Here is a 14,482-nt window from a genome sequence, read left to right as displayed (position 1 = left end):
TTGATCAAATACCAGCAGCATAAATGTTTCTTCTGTTCTTCATGAGCCTCAAAACTGATTATTTATGATAAGCAACTGGATAGAGAGCTGCCAGTGCTGTCCAACCTCTGCCACGGCGGGGGAGAACCGGACAAGCCACAGCAGGTGGCTTCTGCCCCTGTCCTGCTCACACGGGGCTCAGAGCCAGGTCACAACACTATCTTTTAAAAAGTGTTGGGTTGTTTTTTGTTTTTTTTTTAAACTACCACTTGACTGTGTTCCTTAGAATAAATAAAGGCTATTTTATAAATTACACACACAGCTCTAGCGCTTTGTTTCTAACCCACTGAGGCAGCCACAAGAAGGTACTCTGGTTTAGATGATTCTGAAACCACCACTCCTCACAGTTGGGACTTGGCTTGGCCAATCAATCAGACCCTGAGGGGCCCGAGTCTCAAATACTGACCTGACCCGAGGAGGTGCCGTGGAGGGCTGGGTGCTAAGCAGCTGCATGGTCCCCGGGCAACCTAGCATGCACCATGCTGGTAGACCTGGGAACGAGGGCAGAGAAGGCATGGGCTTCCTTCACCTCCCCCAAACCCCCAGCCCTGATCCCTGTGTTCCAGGGGTCATGAGTCTTTTGCATTATATTGATTTTGTGTGCACATATGTGTGAACCAAACCAGCACATTTGGAAAATGGGCAGAGAAGCACAGATGTGAGCAGTGGGGGAACAGGATCTCCATTGAGCCCCTGACCAAGGGAAGCCTAATTTGGCTGAGCCCAGCAGAGCCTAATGAGCATAGGGTTGGCGGGGGGCGGGGGGGGGGGGGGGGGGGGCTACCCTTTATCCCACTCAGGAGGCAAGACCTGTGTTCTCCAGAAAGGTGGGCTACCTGCTCGGATGGCCCCATTCCATTGGGTCCTGTCCTCCCTCTTGACTCTCCAAAGACAGGAAAACAGCTACAGTGGCCCTGGAGGACACTAAGACACACAAGATTGGAGTTTCTCCTAAGTAGGTGAAAGGTGGAACACACAAAAATGGGAGAACCAGAGGATCTTCAGTTTGAGGCCCGACCCTTGGTTCAACCCGAGGGAGATCTAGATAGTTTGAGGGACAACAGTTGCCCAGACAGGGCATCTGCTGGCCTTGAGCCTGACATCTGGGCTAATGTGGGGTGTTGTAGAAACTAATGTCCAGCTTGATGGCCATAACTTCCACTGGCTTTAAGGTGGGTGGACCTCAAATTCAAGACCGCTACACAAGGCTGGTCGTTGTTCAAATGTGATGAGAACATGGCTGACCCTCTTTCTGCTTGCCCAACCCCATCCAAAGGAGGCAGCTCCATGTCGTGAGAAGCCTTGCCCTGCCTAGAGACCCACACCCATGAGTTAAGCCTTTCTGGACCAAGAGAAAGAAAAAACATTGGTGTCAGTTAAGGGCAGCTTCCTGCCAGGAGCAAGAGTAGCAGTGACAAGAGTTCTAAGGTGACACGAGTGAAACCCAACCCCAGTGAGGGTGACAGTCAGAAAAGGGAGGCTAATGAGGGACTCTCCCTGGACCTCACCGACCCCGCTTCAGTCTCTGCCCTCAAAGCCCTGTAAGTCCAAGGGCATTTCTCTGTGAGCTTTCAGGGGAAGGGAGACCCCGTGGCCCCTGGGAAGCCCCTACAACACCGCCCCAGCCCCAGGCTGATCTTATTGGGAACACTGAATGGCAGCTCTCTTCCCCGAAACCCCAGAGCCAGACAAACCAGGTACCTGGCTGAGCCATGGGGAGTTCTTCAAACCTCAGAGCTGCAGAGTGGGGAGCCACTGCCGGGCAGTGTAGCCAGGCATGACTGCCTGTCGGTAGCTGTTTATTCACAGGGACAGAGGCCACTTGTGTTTCAAGTTCCACCCTCCTACCCCCAGTGGAAGCGTGTCTTGGACAGTATTTGTGCTATTTTAGGGTCATATAACTTTGACTTCAAGAGTGGCCTGCTGAGACTGCTGAGGCTTCGGACATCAGCCAGCAAAAGGGTCCCTGCTTGCTGCAAAGATCCTTATCTTCCCAGCCACCCGATGGGTGCCACTGATTGATGGCCAGCCTGTGCCAGCCACTGCGGGGGCTTGGGGACAAGACAACCCATGAGACAGAGGGAAGACATTTGTTTTTCCACAAGGCTTGTTCGTTCACTTCAGGCCCTGGAGAGTGACCTGGAAGAGAATTTTCCATATCATAGTTTTCAAGTTGATGGTGACATCAAGCACAGATCACCCCCAAACTCCTTGCTTTGCACATCAAGCCAACAGCCTCTCCGCCTTCTCTGAAATTCTAATGAGTGACCCAGAGACAGAGGCAGGCTGACTCCCTTCTCCCGGAGGAAACACAAAGGAGGGGGCTGGAGGTCAGCCGCATTTGGATTTTTGTCTTTATTTCCATTGCATAGAACAGCCTCCCCGACAGCCAGCTCTGGGCCTGGTGGCCGAGCTGGACAATGCTCTCCCTCGACCCTGAGCCATGGCCCGCGGGACGGTAACAGCCGGGTCACCCAGGGCCTGACTCCTAGGACCTCCTGGCACAGGCTCAAAGATCCTGGGAGGCTGCCCGCCCTGCCCCTCGCCCCCCCACCTGCCTCCCTCCGTCCAGGGGAGCAGAGGCCCCGGAGGTGCGCCGCCTGCCAACCTCTCGAGCTGCTCCAGGCCAAGCCTGCTGCTCCAAGCCTGTGTCTACAATGTCACCAGAGCTTCCTCCTCCGTGTCCTGGACGCGGCCCAGGGCTCCCGAGGAAGCTGCGGTTTGGGGCGAGCAGTCTACACCGGCAGGGCGGGGTGGCGGCTCCTACTCCGGACGCGGGCCACGCCCTCTTGGACGCGAACACACCCCCATTTCCCGGGGCCCACAGAGACACGCCTGGCCCTGCAGCCAAACAGCAGGAAGGCGGATTTGTACGAGTATATACAAGGTCCTGGAATTCTCGCCCGGTTGCCACACAGCCTCCGAAGCATAATTGGGGGAGGTTGTGCAACTGCCCGAGAAGCCGGGGCTCTCCGGGTTCTCATCACAGGTGTCCGGTGAGCCGTGGGGCAGGGCCAGACGCCAACATCGCCACCTTTGGGTGGCCCTGATGGCCTTGCTTCGGCAGGCTCTGCCAAGAGTTGGGGAGCCCGGGTCTCTAGGAGCTGGGCCGATGGGAGGCTGAGCTGGGGAGAGGGGATCATGCCCGCACCCCCAACCCACCCCGAAGCTGGAGCGGTGGTGGTGGTGGTGGCAAAAGCCTTGCCTGGCGGGCCAGGGAGCACAGGGTGGCCCCCAAGGCCCCCAGGCAGGTCCCACACTAGGTGCGTCGGTAGGGGAGGCCCCACCCAACTCAGGCGGAGACTGACACCCCCTTCCCCCTTCCCCACCCCATGGGGCCTGTGCCCAGCAGCTGGGCTCTTTCTCAGTCTCTAGGAAGCCCATGGGTGGGTCCTTCCCCGGGGCCCAGTGACTCACTTCCCCAAGCCCCCGAGGCCTTAGTTGAAGGTGCCTCCCTCTCCAGCAAAGCCTTCTTTGTTCTCTCGCTGGCTTCACTTCACAACCCTCTCCTCCCCTCCCGCTTGTAGACTCAGGTCCTGCGGGTTTTAGGGGCACCCGCTGTGAGCAGCGCAGAGAGGTAGACAAGTGGATGCCACCTGGAAAGTGGCCTGGCACTGCAGAAGCATGGAGCCGGCTTTCTCCCTTCCTGCGGCCCTGCCCTCTCGGGGTTGGGTCTCTCTTGCTGCCCCAGACAGCTGGGGAGGCCCCTGCGTCCCCGCATAGGTGGTGCAGTCTACGCAGCACCATTACTGGATGTGGGCCAGGAGGGAAGGTGGTTTGGATGCGCTCACGCTGGTCAGCACCACCTGGAGCTGCTGAACTGGCCCCTGGCACTTCCCTGGCGTCAGGGAGAGGCTTCCTTGGCTTAGATGATGGCGGTACCATCTCTCACTCTCTCGGTTCCCCCTTGCCTTGGTCTCTCCTAGGCCCCTTGCGCTGGTGGAAGAGCCAGGTGGAAGCCCAGCCCAGCAAGGGAATTCAGCAAAGTGCCTTTAGACACAACTTCTAGGCTGCCTCCTCTCCCCTCCCCACCTTCTGGCCCCAGCCAGGCAAGCCACATGGTGGGCTCACTGTCCTAGTTGGTGCCCAGCTGCTGGGTGAGCTGCGCCCCCTTGCACTGAAGGCAGCTTTTTGCAGCACATCTCGCGTATGTGTGAGCACCAGCCTTGCAGCCAACTGGAGCTCTTGCTTTGAAGAACTAGAAGAATTTTTTTTTTTTTAAAGCCATATGCACATGATCCCTGGGTGGCGCAGCGGTTTGGCGCCTGCCTTTGGCCCAGGGCGCGATCCTGGGGACCCGGGATCGAATCCCACGTCGGGCTCCCGGTGCATGGAGCCTGCTTCTCCCTCTGCCTGTGTCTCTGCCTCTCTCTCTCTCTCACTGTGTGGCTATCATAAATAAATGGAATAAAATTTAAAAATTAAAAAAAAAAGCCGTACACACAAAGATTCTCAAATTTTATTTACTATAGTAAAAAAAAAAGAACATGGGGGAGAAACCCCAGTGTCCTAAAAACAGAGAGACGATGAAGTCTATTATGGAACATCACTTCATGAAATGAATTTATCCTTCCACAAATATATGTTGTCTCCAGTCTGCCAGACACTCGCCGGGCCTCTGGTCAAGAAGAGGGATTATGGGATCCCTGGGTGGCGTAGCGGTTTGGCGCCTGCCTTTGGCCCAGGGCGCGATCCTGGAGACCTGGGATCGAATCCCACATCGGGCTTCTGGTGCATGGAGCCTGCTTCTCCCTCTGCCTATGTCTCTGCCTCTCTCTCTTTCTCTCTCTGTGACTATCATAAATAAATAAAAATTTAAAAAAAAAAAGAAGAGGGATTACAAGAGACTAGGCTCTGAGCCACGTGCTTTCATGCATCAGCTCACCAAATCCTTAAACCACACCCATGATGAAGGAGCAATCAATAGCTTTATTTGCACAGAAAAAGAAAGGTGTAAGGTCCCTCAGCTAACAAGGACCAGAAAAGCAGCTCCAGCAGGCTCCAGAGCCTGTGTTCCTGCCATTAAAAACAAGGGCTAGTGCATTAGTTTCCTATAGCTGCTGTGACATAGTACCACAAACTTAGTGGCTTAGAACAACACAAATGTATCATCATACAATCCTGGAGATCAGAAGTCTGAAATGGGTCTCACCAGGCTAAAATCAAGGTGTCAGCAGAGCTGCATTCCTTTCTGGTGACTCTACAAGAGAAAGAGAATGTGTTTCCTTGCCTTTTCCACCTTCTAGAGGCTGCCACATTCTTTGACTCATGGCCCCTTCCTCCATCTTCAAAGCCAGCAGTGTAACATCTTAAAAATCTTTTTGATCCTGACTCTTCTGGACTCATTATTACATTGGGCCCACCCAGATAATCTGGGATAATCTCCCTGTTTTAAGGTCAACCAATTAACCTGAATTCCATTTGCAACCTTAATTCCCCCTTGCTATGTAACCTAACATTTCCAAGGATTCCTAGGTTTAGGATGTAGACATATTTGGGGCCTTATCCTGCCTACCACAGTGAGGTAGTTTTTATCCACTCAAAGGCTATTTGTTGAGCACAAGCTATGTGCTGGGCCCTAGTTTAGGTTCTGCTGAGGATACAGCAGTGAATGAGGAAGACAAGAATTCCTGACCTTGGGGAGTTTACCCCCCAGTGCAGGGATATAGATAATAAATGAAATAAATAGGTAAATGTATCATAAGTTAGATGGTGCTAACTGCTAAGTGGGAAAAACAAAGCAGGGAATTGGATCGACAATGTGTGTGTATTAGTATTTTGATCCGTGTGCTGGACATCTGTAATTTGCTCGTCTCCCTGCCCTATGCCTTGCAGCTGATATTGGTAAACAACATGAAGGGTAACTCTGGCTTCCTGTTGGGCGTGGCTAATGGGAAAGACCTTCAGGAAGGATTCCAGTGAGGTCAGCATCCCTCATCCCTCCTCCAAAGGCTTCAGCCCCTATTAGGGAGCTTTTCCCACATAGCCCACCCAGCTCCAAGAACACCTTCCTTTCCTTGCTCCTTCACACCTAGAGATGGTAACTGCGGCTGCCCTTACTATGGGGATTTACTACCTCTTCTAGTTTCCTCATCCCCTGTCCAAACCTTTGTAAATAGTACTTTATTATTAAACTCTCCACAGATAGTCCTAACTGGAGGCTGCCATTTGTTTCCCTAGGAAGGATTTGCTGAGCTGGCAACATTTAGCTAAAGCCCCAGAGAAGATAAGGTGGGAGATGTGCAGATACCTGGTAGAGGAGCACTTTGGGCAAGGTAGCTGGAAGTGCAAAGGCCCTGTGGTAAAAGCGTGCATGGCGTGTTTGAGAAACAGCAAGGGGGTTTGTGTGGCTGGAGTGGGTAAGAGAGTGTAGAGTGGCAGCTGAGGCCACTGGGATGCCCAGGATAGGATAGAAGCCAGATCATGTAGGGCCTTTGAGGGAGGTGCTGTGAGTGGTTTTCTTATATCCCCTCAGTACTCCCCATTAGATGCACACAGATTCTATGACTTCCTACTGCCCGTGCAGCTCTCTGTCTGAGGGCCCTTGCTGACCACAGGTATACAGTAGGCCCTTGTGCATGGGGGCAGGCCAGGGAGTTAATGCTCCTGGGAGTAGCCCCCAACCTATGTGGAGTTGGTGAAGTGCCTCTTGGGCTTGACAGTCGTGAGGCATGCTGTAGGCGGATTCTCAGAGATCCCCAGGGGGATTGAACTCTGGTTACCAGCATTAAGTCACTTATTAATACACCCTGCATAACGTCCTTTTCTCTGCCTCACATCCCTGCTTATATCCCCATGCTTCCAGAAATCACCTTTCAAGTGAACTAATTCTACTCAAGCCCTTGTCTCAGCCCCGGCTTCTAGAGCATCCCAATGTAAGATACCCTGTGGGCCATTATTAGGACTTGGACCTCCAGGAGAGTGAGGTGAACAGCCACTGCAGAGCAGTGATCAGAGGAGTGGGCTGATGGGGGCAAGGGAGAAGCAGGGGGACCAGCTAGATGCCACTGTGATAGTTCAGAGCAGTGATGAAGGTGGCTTGGAGCCAGGGGGAAGCTGTACAGGTGGTCAGAAGTGAGTAGATTTGGATACTCTTTGAAGAGCCGGTGTGATTTGCTCCCTGGTCACCTGTTGGATATGAGAAACAGTAAGGTGAGTGTCTAGGGTGATTTCAAGGTTTTTGGCCTAAGTAAAGGAAGACTGGAGTTGCCTTTTACTGGGATAAGGAAGATTGTTCGGTGGAGAGCAAAACAGAGGGCTGGGAGCTCAGTTTTGGATACGCTGAGCTGAGATGCTTGTCAGACACATGAGTGGAGTGGAGATCCCAGGCCCACAGGTGGTCAGGGGCATGAGTAGGGAACCCAGGAAGGAGTCCAGGCTGCAGGCAGAAGTTGAGAGTCGTCAGTAGATATAAGGCATGTACAGTTGGGGCTGGATGGGGTCTCCAAGGGAAGGAGTGTGGAAAGGAAAGGGCAGAGACTCCAGGACTGAGTCCCAGGCCCCCCACATTCAAAAGTCAGAAGAGAGAAAAGGCAACCCGCAGAGGCATCCAGAAGGAGCAGCAGCGATGGGGGAGGAGGGCCAGGAAGCTGAGTGTGGAGGAAGGGATGAACCTGCCAGGTGCCGCCAATAAGGCAGGTAAGAGGTAGCCTGGGGCTGCCGGGTCCAGCAGCATGGAGCTCATCAGTGACTTTAATACCAGCTCTATCAAGTGGAATGAGGAGGCAAGAACATAAAGGGAGATTATTCAAGAGAGAACAGGAGAAAAGTCAAAACAAACATGGACAGCTCTCGAGGGAAAAGTCATCAAGTATTTTAAATTAATTTTGTTTCATCTTGAAATAATTCCAAATCTGCAAAAACAAGTTGTCGGTACCAAGTACAAGTATTTTTCGGATGAACCATTTCAGAGTAACTTGCTGGCATCATGCTCCACCCACCCCCCCAAATACTTCAGTGTGTGTTTTCTACAAACAAGGACATCCTCCTACATAACCATTACAGCCACTAACACCAGGAAAGTACACTGATACTCCTCTGACTCATTCAGGTTTTACCAATTGTTCTGGTAGCATCTTTAATTGGCAAGGCATCCAGTTCAGGGTCATGTGTGTACTTAGCACTCATGTCTCTTTCATTCCTCCACCTGGAAAAGTTCTTTCCTTACCTTTCACACCCTTAACATTTTTGATGATTACAAGCCAGTTGGTTTGTAGAATGTCCCTCAACTTGGGCTCATCAGATATTTTTTTCAGGATAAGAGTGAGTTATGTGACCTAGCAATTCTTAACAACTCTCAGAAATACACCCCAAAGAACTGACAACAGATAACGAAACAAACACTTGTATGGCCCTATTCACCATAGTCAGTAGGTGGAAAGAACCCAAAATTCTGTCAATGGGTGAGAAGACAAACAGTCCGCTTACAATAATATCCACACAGTGGAATATTATTCAGCCACAAAAAGGAATGGGTACTGATAGATGCTGTGATATGGATGAGCTTCATAAGCAATATGTATAAGAAAAGGTGTCAGTCACAGAAGACCATGTACCGTGTGAGTCCATTTATAGGAAATATGCAGAATCAATCAATCCATAGAGATAGAAAGCAGGTTAGTGGTTATGGGTGAGGGAGGGTGGGCCATGAGGAATAACTAACTGCTTAATGAGTAGGGGGGTTTTATTTTGGAGTGATGAAAATATTTTGGAACTACATAGAGGCGGTAGTTGTACAACATTGTGAATATACCGAGAGGCACAGAATTGTTCGCCTTAGAATGGTTACATTTATGTGATATAAATTTCACCTCGATTTTCAAAAAAGATTCATATCATGCATCTTTGGCAAGACTATCCAAGGAGGGTGTTCCTGTTCTTCTCGTGATGTCCTATCAGGCGACACGCGCTTTCTATTTGTTGTCATGTCACGATGGTGCTTCCTGAGATCACTAGATTAAGGCGGTGTCTACTAGGCTTCTCCATAAAAGTCGAGCTCCTTTTCTGTTTGTAGTCTTTAGCACTTTGTGGGGAGCTACTTTGAAATACCTGCCCCTCATAGAATTTTCATCTGTTCATGTATCCGTTTAGGTCAGTGACTACCTAGACATTTATTTCTATTCCGTTCAAGGGGTAATAATCTGTTACATTCATTACTTATTTTGGTGCCCCAACTGCCCCAGATTGGGCCAGTGGGAGCCCCTTTATTTTGGTTTTGGACATTCTTTGGCCATGTCCCATCATTTTTCGAGTACTTCCTTTTTACTCTAAGGCACAAACCAGCTCATCTTGTATTTTCTCTGCTCCAGTCCTGCAGTTAGCCCTCCTGGGAAAGAAAATTGGCTCATTCTAGTGGAAAATAGTATTTAGAAACCAAGCTATAGGGTTAGGTGTATTCATTACTATTGGGTGTTGGTTTTACCAGACCTTCTCAGTACCCAATGCTAGGGAATCTACGTGCATGTGTACACACATATATACTCATGCTTTTATGCATATTATTTCTATATATATATAGAGAGAGAAAAACATGAGTTCTTACCAATATTTCCCATTCTAATCCAACACCACATGTCTCAGTCTAGTGTTCTCCTGTTCATATCTGAAACTCTCTTTTCTAACCGTGAGAAACAACACTCCCATAGCCTTAAAATATCCAGTCACTGCCCTCCCCGCAAATCCTGAGATGCTTTCTTCATCCTGTTTGGGCTCTGACACGTGCTAGGTCACACCCCTGCACAGATGCTCCACTCACCCAGTGTGGGTTCACACACCCTCACCCTGCACTGAGCTACCCCTCTGTACATCTACATCTCTTACAGATGTCCTTCTCAGTTCTCAAGAGTGCAAGCGCTACTTTGGACCACCGCAGCTTCCTCCCTTGCTCTGCTCTACCTAATAAATTTTAGCCTGAATTGTTCAGGAAAGAAAGAGAGGAAGGAAGAGCTCTGGTAAAACATCAAGCATAAAAAGCAGATGTACAGACCTTATACATTCTATATCTACAGCTTTAAATTTTGCACGGAAAAAAAGACTGTAGAAATTATACTAAAATTATAATTGGTATGGTTGTGGGTTAAAATTATGAAGGCTTTTTTTTTCCTTTTCCATACTTCCCAAATTATCTGTAATATGGTTACATTACTTTTCAATTAAAATATTTCAAGGAAAACATAATTTAAGTTGCACTTTCTAAATCATCTCAGGCTGCCTACAACATGCTCAGGATCCATGCTAATGGTCCAAGAAGATGCCCACATTTTTAATGGCAGATCTGGAGAAGAGCAGTTTTACATCAAAACAAACTGGGATCAGAATATAAAGTTCTCATGAATTTAAAAAATAAGACCTGCGTTCCAGTTTGGGGGGGAAACAATACCTTTCCCTTCTTTTTCTTGTGTTGTAAGGCTCAATATCCTTTGCTGCCTTGACATCAGGAAGACCTCAACTGCCCTAACAGCAAGTTCCTCCTCTCCCCACTCCCATAAATAAAGTTCCTCAGCTAGATAAGCCTCCTTATCCAAGTGACCCAGCACAATCCCTCTTCATCTCTGGTTTCAGTGCCCTACCAGCTCATGGAATTATTCAAACAAGCTAATCACATCCTCCTGCAGGAACCAGGGGCTACCTCACTCTCTTGATACTATACAGCCTGCCTCCCACAGTCCCTGCTTGTTCATTCTGTTCCCAAGTGCAACTCCCATGTGACCCTGTGTGGCATGTTGTGTCCTCCAGGCTATGAGTATATGTGACTATTAAAATGCTATTGATCTCACTTGCCCAGTCTCAGCGGTTGTGTACTCAACCATCCCCACAACCCTAGGGCAGGAAGCCCTCCCTCACCAGGGGGGTAAGGAAGAGGTGATCAAAACACTGCCCTCTAATTACAACTAAATATCCTGGAAATGATTGAACAGACAATGATTAGAAGACTCTTAAAGTCAGAAAGCAGAAGGTGGACTACTGAGGGACCTCAGGACCTGAGGGACAACAACGTAGTTAGTTCCCCGAAGATTGGGTGCTGAAGGTTTCTACAACCTAGATCCACTAATAGGTATAAAACAAAAACAAAAACAAAAACAAGGAAAGCCTGCTTTCACTGGACAAAGGACAAGGAAAGGAAAAGCCCAAAAAAGACATGGTGGGAGCCTCTGTGGCTGCTCCATGACAGATGCACTGGCAGGCAGTCTCATCTACCTGCAGCAGTTGTACAGAATACAGGTTGGCCCAACTGCAGCACAGCTGGTCCAGCTGCAGGAGCAACATGAGCTGAGCCCTGTGTCTACTTACCCTCCACCTAGTGGCATAAAAGGACTCAGGCCCAGCAGCTTCTATCCCCCATCTCCAACTCTCCAACTGAAGAGGATGGCTCAGCAACACCAGGTAACTCTGGGAAAGACACCAACAGATGACACCAATAGAGATTGAGCAGTAGCCCCAGCAGTTCTAGAAGAGTAAAGAATAAAGCTAGAAGACAAGAATCACAATGAAAGATTTCTTATAACCAAACCATCATAAATATATGTATACCACCTACATACTAAATCTAAACAGAGTGACTGCCCACTACAATAGATTTAAATAGGTCAAGAGTGCCCTAACATAATAACCAAAATGCCCAGAATACAACTGAATATCAATCATTTTTCCAAGAATCACAATTTGAGTGACAGAAGACAACTGACTCCAATACCTAAATGAATCAGTGTTGGAACTATCTAACAAGAATTTTAAAGCATTATCATAAAAATGCTTCAACAAGCATTTGCAAATTCTCTTGAAACAAATTAAAAAAAAATCTCAGCAAAAAGTAGCAGTAATTAAAGAGAACCAAGTGGAAATTATAAAACTGGAATATACAACTGAAAAGAAAAGTCCACTAGGCAGACCCAATAGTAGAATGGAGATGATAGAGAATAGAAACAATAAACTTGAAGACAGATCAATAGAATTTATTCAGTCTAAACAGCAGACAGAAAACAGACTGGAAAAGAAAATGACAGCCTCAGAGTTCTGTGGGACAACAGCAAAAGATGTAATATTCATACAATCAGAGACCCAGAAGAGAAGAGAAAGAGTGTGGCACTGAAAAAATATTTGAAGAAATACTATAAAAATAAAAATAAAAAATAAAAATAAGAGTGCCTAGGTGGCTTCGGTGGTTGGGCGTCTGTCTTCAGCTCAGGTAATGATCCCGGGGTCCTAGGATCTAGCCCTGTATCTGGCTCCCTGCTCAGTGCGGAGTCTGCTTCCCTCTATCCCTCTGACCATAACCCCTGCTCATGCTCTCACACTCTCTCTCCAAAATGAATAAATAAAAAATCTTTTAAAAATAATAATAAATAAATAAATAAATAAACAAACTCCACACTAAGGTGTAACATAATAAAATTTCTAAAAACTAAAAACAAAGAAAAAAATCTTTAACAAAGCCAGAAAGAAATGACACATTGCCTGTCAAGGAACATCAATTAGAATGAGAACAGTTTTCTTTTCATCTGAAACCATGGGGCCCAGAAGTTAAGTGGCATAATATTTTTCAAGCACTGGAAGAAAAGAACCATCAACTCTAAATTCTTCAATCCAGTAAATTACCCTTCAGAAATAATGAGAAAACAAACTCATTCTTAGGGAAGCTTAGATAACTTCTTGCTTGCAGATATATCCTTGGAGGAAGCTCTCCAAACAGAAAGAAAATGATAACAGGAAAAGGCTGAGACATTCGAAAAGAAAGAAAAACAATGGAATGGGTAAAAATTAAAGGTAAATACAATAAACTCTTCATTGCCTCATGAGTTTCTTTAATCATATTTTGTGGTTAAAGCACAAGTTATAATACTATCTGATGTGGTGTTCAATATATAGAAAGGAAATGCTTAACATCATTATGTTTAAAAAGCAGGGATAGTAAAACAGATGGTTTTTACACTTCACTTGAAGTGGTCAAACATCGACACCAGTAGACTGTAATATGTTGTGTATGTATACAGTAATACCTACAGCCAACCACAAAGAAAACTATACAAAGCAATATACTCAAAAATTCATAAAGAAATCAAAATGAAAAAAAAGGAAAAGAAATCAAAATGAAGCTAAAAAATGCTCAAATAGCCCACAGGAAGGTAAGAACAAAGAAACCGAAAGATGAGAATCAGAGGCAACAAACAGAAAACAAATAATAAAATGACAGACTTAAACTCTAACATATCAATAAATACTTTAAAAATAAATGCTCTAAATTCACAAATTAAAAGACAGTGATTTACAGAGTATGTTAACACACACACAAACACACACACATACACAACCACAATCCAAGAATATGCTGTCTACAAGAAACTTACTTCAAACATAATGACATAGGGAGGTTAAATATAAAGGGAAGAAAAATATAAATCATGCAAACACTATTTTTTAAAAATTGGCAATGGTTTTTTGGATTTAATACCAAAAGCAAAGGCAACAAAACCAAAAATAAGCAAGTGAGAATGCATCAAACTAAAAAGCTTCTGCACAGCAAAAGAAACCACCAACAAAAATGAAAACATAACCTACAGAATTGGAAGAAAATATTTGCAAATTACGTATCTGATAAGGGGTTAATATCCACAATACATAAAGAGCTCATAGAACTAAAGAAACAAAACCACAAGAACAACAACAAAAAAAAAAAACACAAACAATCCAATTGAAAAATGGGCAGAGGATCTGAATACACATTTTCTAAAGAAATGTGACATATGACATACAAATGGCCAACAGATAAATGAAAAGCTGATCAGCATCAGGGAAATGCAAATCAAAACCACAATGAGATCACTTCAAACCTGTTAGAATGGCTACCATCAAAAGGATAAGAGAAAACAAATGCTGGTGAGGATGTGAAGAAAAGGGAATCTGTGTAAAATTCATCTGTTGGTGGGATTGTAAACTGGTACAGCCACTGTGGAAAACAGTATGGAAGATCCTCAAACAATTCAAAATGGAACTACTGTATGATCCAGAAATTTGGCTTCTGAGTAATCATCTGCAGAAAATGAAAACATAAACTCAAAGAGATGTATACACCCCCATGTTCATTGAAGCATTGTTTACACTAGCCAAGACATGGAAGAAACCCAAGTGTACACTAATGGATAGATGGATAAAGAAAATATAGTTTGGGTATCCAAGGGAATATTATTCTGCCATAAAAAGGAATGAAATCTTGTCATTTGTGACAACATGGATGGCACCTTGAGGGCATCATGCTAAGCAAAATAAGTCAAACAGAGAAAACAAATACAGTATGACCTCACATATACGGGATCTAAACAAGTAAGCTAAGAAAATACACCAAACTCTAGATTCAAAGAACGGATTGGTAGCTGTCAGAGGCAGGAGGTGGGGGTGGGGGAAATGAGAGAAGGTGGTCCTTCTAGTTATAAACTTCTTATAAAATAAG

This window comes from Canis lupus, chromosome 1, assembly GCF_011100685.1.
Source record: "Canis lupus familiaris isolate Mischka breed German Shepherd chromosome 1, alternate assembly UU_Cfam_GSD_1.0, whole genome shotgun sequence".
NCBI lineage: Eukaryota > Metazoa > Chordata > Mammalia > Carnivora > Canidae > Canis > Canis lupus.
This window is presented reverse-complemented; position numbering follows the sequence as displayed.